This window comes from Cupressus sempervirens, chromosome 10, assembly GCF_028749045.1.
Source record: "Cupressus sempervirens isolate cs-2001-9-10 chromosome 10, ASM2874904v1, whole genome shotgun sequence".
Classification (NCBI taxonomy): domain Eukaryota; kingdom Viridiplantae; phylum Streptophyta; class Pinopsida; order Cupressales; family Cupressaceae; genus Cupressus; species Cupressus sempervirens.
In genome coordinates this window covers 19,973,163-19,979,129 of record NC_143127.1, presented here as the reverse complement: position 1 = coordinate 19,979,129, position 5,967 = coordinate 19,973,163, and positions in this window count along the sequence as shown.

The window sequence follows — 5,967 nt, the reverse complement described above, 5'->3', positions numbered from 1 at the left end:
TTCTAGCAAACATTATTTACAGCCTTGGGTACTAAATTAAACATCAGTTCAACTTATCATCCAGAGATAGATGGTCAAACAAAATGGGTAAATTAGGTATTAGAAGATCTCCTAAGAGTATACTGTATGGACCAATGGTATCAATGGAAACATACTTACCCCTAGTAGAATTTGCCTATAATAAATCCTATCATTCCACCATTAGAATGACTCCCTTTGAGGCCTTCTATGATCGTAAGTGCAGAACTCCAGTAAGTTGGAATCAGTTGGAAAACATAATCATTGTTGGGCCTAAAATGCTTCAAGAGATGGAAGAGTAGGTAACCCAAATTTGTCAAAGGTTAAAGGAAGCGAATGATAGACAAAAGAGTTATGCTGATGCCAAAAGAACACCTAGAGAATTCTCAGTAGGGGACAAAGTATTACTAGGGGTTAAACCTCAGGAAAGTACTATCAAGTTCAAAAAAAATGTTGAGCTAGCCCCAAGATATGTGGGACCCTTTGAAGTTCTGGAAGTTGTGAACCTAGTAGCTTACAGGATTGCTTTACCACCAGCCCTTGCCAAGATGCATGATGTCTTCTATGTGTCATAATTTAAAAAGTATATTACCCACCATTAACATACGATTGATTGGAAATTATTGCAGGTACAAGAACCAGGGGTGGTAGAGGTAAGACCACTCAGAATACTTGAGGTACATAAGTTACGCTTATGAAATCAGGAAGTGACTCAGTGCAAGGTTCAGTGGGACTAGTATGCTGAGAAAAATGACACCTAGGAGGATTATCATGACATTTTTCTAAGATACTCCCATCTTTTCTCTAAAACCTGAAAAACTAAATATCTCTTTTAAAATTGACTAAGTATTATTTAAGTTTGTTATTATGTTCATCGAGGATGATGAAAACTCTAAGGGGGTGGGCATGTTACATCCCAAATTTTGCCCTAAGTTTTAACTTTGATCATAGCCGTTGGTTTAACGAATTATTTCTTTCCCTGATCATGTGAAACAAGTTAGTTAATTATAGATGTTGTATCAAATTATTTCTTTCCTGACCATGTGCAGTGAGTTAGTTAATTATATACGTTGTACCAACTGATAATGAATTATATCTTTCATGATCATGTGAAATGAGTTAGTTATTATAGACGTTGATGAAAATAATCAAGTAAACTATAACTTTCATTAGATGACTGAAAAATATTTGATTAGAATTAACAATCAATATTTTTGAGTTAATGTCTTGGCGAGAATGTTTTGCTTGAGTGATTGCAGGAAAAAGACTAAAGAAGAGGGGAAGCATTGTTAAATGGGATCATTGAAAGGGGATGGTTGATTGGTTCAATCATCAGGATTGACAGGTATGACCTAAGACTACCTTGAAAAGGATACAAAGATTTGACCATAGGTTAAATTATGGGACTGCATAAGCTATTAGGAAAACAATATAATAAAAACTTAAAATAATCTAAATTAAGTATAATTCATACCTTTGAATATTTATTTTTGAAATTTCTTATTTAATCATTATTATAAACTCTTAAATACAAATATATATATATATATATATATATATATAAAGATGAAGCAACACCAATAAATTATAATTATATAATCTATTGATGTCACCTCATCAATATACATACATAAACATACATAAGGGCTTATGATGATAATAAAATAAAGATTAAACCCTACAACTTTTAATTCTTTTTCCCTCCTTGTTTCTTCCTTTCAAAATTCAAATTTATGACGGAATCAAAAAGCCTTCTTGATAACTGATGGTAGCCTACAGGTCACGGCTGACCATTAAAAGTCCATTATGAGATCGATTGGGAGCATCCTTCTTCTTTCTATATTATCTACTCTCCTTCCAAAATCTGCTACACTTTTTACCAATCTTGAGAACCCCATTCTCATTAATAATCCTTCCTAGCCCTATAAGCTGAAATCATTCCTCTGATTTCTCTCAAAACCAACAGTGATAGAAACTAGAACAAGGCAATATATAGCAGAGATCAAGAATACCAATTGGCAGAGGGAGAAACCTGAATTGGAAATTAGGTCATGTCATTCATTTTTTTTAGTTGGCTTTCATAATCTTTCAATCTAAACATTACTAATGCCTTTGTAGAATTTTCAATTACCATTAAGAAACCTTGTTCCTGTTGATTATATTGAGTAGAAAAATGAATAGAAACTATAGTCAGAATCATACCTCACAACCACAGTCAGTTTTACAAATAGTCCAATGTCATGTTCTTCTTTACATTTGATTAACTACGAATACTTAAATTCTGAATATGAAGGATAGAGATTTCAATTGAGTAGTATGAATCAATATCTATGCACATGCATCTCCCATTCATTATTTTATTTTATTCTTTCTCAATCTGACTCGACATATTCTCCTCAGTCAATTAAGACTGAATTAATAAAGATAATTCATTATGCCATCTACTAATGTCTGAAGTGTTTATGCTTTTCAATTAATAAAATGATCCTGAATTCACACCAATTATACAACCCATTGAAACTGAGATAATCATGAATATTGGAACGAATCCATATGTTTGCAAAGCTTAAATATATTACCAGGCATGAGATTAGAATATATTGACACCGAGGAATTCACCTAGCAGTGAAGCCATAGTAATGGTGAAGAGGTGCGAAATCAAATTAGAATCATGAAGACACCGAGGAACTCACCTGGCAGAGAGGCCAATGAATGGTGAAGAGGTATAAAATTTAACCTGCAAACAAAATCAAGAAATCAAATTGGAATAAATAATTAAATGGCTCACGCAAGTCTTGATTATGGAAACTATTGTCAAGTTGAGTGGTGGAGATCAAGTTTACTTACCCAATTTGAAATCCTTGGCCAAGGTAGATATAGGCAGATGTTTCAATCATGAAATCTCTTTGTTTGTCCATAAGCTTCAGTTATTTAGGAATAATCGATGGGACACTCAAACCACCGAGTAGCTCAAATGGCTAGACTTAAGAACATCCCAAGCCCGATCTCGAGGTAGGGAGGGTCATTCTATTAAGTTAGGATGTGTGGGGATAAGTATGGTCCGTGGTTGGGAGGTTAAACCTATGTTAATGCTTCTCCTTTCACCAATGTCGAGGCTTGAACAACATGAAAAAGGGTTTTCTCCAATATTTTTGTATGTTTCTTTTGCACTTTTACCTTTGGAATCATAGAAGCATAAATAGATAGTTTAGTTATAAAAGCATGAATCTATTAGTTGTTTAAGAAGATAGTCGCTACTTTACTTTCAGTTGAACATGTTAGAATGATTTAAATGTTAGCAATGTAATTATTTATTTCCTTTACAACTGTTGAATTTAATTTACAAATAGAATAGGAAGCGGTTACTTCTTTCTAGTTATAAATAGTTAATGGAAGTCATTGGCATGTGAAATGGGATCAGTTATTAGTTAATATTGTGTTTTAAATTGGTTAGAAAAATTTGTATGTTACATAAAGGACATAAGATGTTTTCGAAAGGGATCCGAGTAGCAAAGGACATCAAGACCAAAAAGATTATACATGGCTAAAAAATGTTGAAGAGAAGTGTTGAGATTGTGTGTTGCACACATTGCATAATATTATTTTATTTTATTATGTAGTGTTGCACCTAAGTGCACCTAGATGGGTGTGCAACATGTAAAAATTGCTATTGGATATACTTGATGATTTGTATTGTAATATTGTGATAATACTTAATGTAATTATTTAATATTGAGAAAAATATTAAATGTGGATCAATGGGAGTTTGGTAGCACATGGTTTATGTAATACCACTTGGTGGTTTTGTGGGAATTGCTACTATATAAAAAACCACAAGGGTAGTTGTAGAGACAAGATAAAAGGGAAAAAGGCAAAAAGGAAAGTCAAGCAAAACAAGCCTTGGCAAGTTAGTCAAGAGAGCATTTGTGAAGGTTACAAGTATGACATGGGATGTGTGTATTCATACTTATCTCATGGATTGTTTTGTTGTGGCTATGGCATTAAAAGCTTCCATGGTTGTGTTGCAATGGTGCTTTTGCTAAATAATACACGATGATGGATTCTTTTGGAGGCTAAGTTTTTACCCTCAATGAAGGTTTTCCAAGATATATCTTGTGTCACATGTTTGTAAGTATGTTGTCTATTCTCTTGCATGTGGATTCTAAGTGATTTTAATTGTTTATTTATTTCAAATATATTATGGGTTATGTGAAAATGGTAATAATTTTTGTTTGCAAGATTCCTTACAAGTGGTATCAGAGTTATGGTTTTGTTATTGTAACCCTAGATTAAATACATGGGAATGCATGAAAGAATAAAAGAAATGGCAAGATATATTTTTTCTAAGTTGTTTATTGCAAATCTAAGGGTTTTGGATTTGCAATTATGATGGAATGTTGGTAGATTTTGGGCATGTGAAATTGTTGGTCAAAATATTTTTTTGGATATTTCATATAAAATGAGGGTTTTAGGAAGAAGCTTACAGTAATGACCTCTTGAGAAAAATCAAACCACTAGATCCAGGTTGGTTTTTCCATAAATTTTGATATATAATATGCCCTAGTTTGGCCATGTTGATAGAAAATGCAAAAAGTTTTTAGTTTCAGCCCATGACGGGCATCAAATTTAATCCTATCAAAAATTTTGTCACAAAAAATAAAATAAAAAAAACACAGTGAAATGGTAAAAAGACTGTCTTGGTAAAACAATCATAACTTTCACTCAAGATATTGAATTTTAGACTTCTTATAGTCATTGGAAAGCTAATTCAGAGTACTACAACTTGGTGTAGGTTTGATTTTAAAAATTTGACATTTTGTCCAGTTTTAAGAGCCCGAAAGTTAGATGTTTATTTTAAGCACAAATTTGGGCATTACTTGAGCATACAAAGTTGGATTTTGGACTTTGAATAGGCAACAGAAAGCTCATAATGAGATTTACACATTGGTTCAAATTTGGTGTAGGTTTGGCATGATTTATTTGGTGATATATTAATTTGAATTTTTTATGATATATATTGAATATGGTAACATTGTAAGTTTATAACATTGTATATTTTGGAGCTTTGAATTGTAATGTCATTGTACACTCAGCTTATATTTCAAATTGGTCTCGTGGTTATTAGTGTTTGGTTTAGGTATGTATGATGGTTTCTTGGGTTTACAAGTTGTGCAGTGTTGTAAGTGGTCTATACTTACAAGTTGCATTTATGGCTTGGATATGGGTCGTCTTTATCCATTGATCTTTCATTATTGATGCATATTCATATTTGTGGCTTGGATTTGGATAGTCTATGCCCTTAGTCACTTGATTTATTAATTTGTCTTCATGTAGAAGGGATAAGATTTGTTACCAAGTACAGTCATGGTGGAGGATTGTGGTTGACTATTTTATGCTAGCAGGTTGGACACTTTGAGATGTAAATGTTTGATTTATGGATATGATCATGGTGCTATGGATTTTCACATGTCATGATTGGATATGTAGGTATATGTTTGATGCTTATTGATTTGGATTCCTAATTTAGTTATGGTTGTATATTTTTTTGGTTGAGAATCATAGTTATTTGGTTTCTTTTGAGGAGATCATGATGTGCACTTTGAGTTCTTTGATGGTTTGATGCCTTGGTTGATTCTCATGGTTAGAGGATGATTTCCATCATGATGTCATGGATAACTTGGATACACAGTTTAGTGGGAGCTTGTGATAGTGATGAGGTTGCAGTATGTGATTAGTTCCTAGTTTGGTTTGGAGATCTTGGTTTCACTTGATACTGACAATTTGGTTGTGTGTAGAACTAGAGAATCTTCATGTAGGATATGGATTTTATGATGCTATGGGTGACTTGGTACCATGATTGAGTAGAAGTTGTTGGCATTGATATATTTATTGAGTGTTTGAAAATGTTGTAGGATGTTTGAAATCATTTTGCTGCAGAAGCATCTTTGA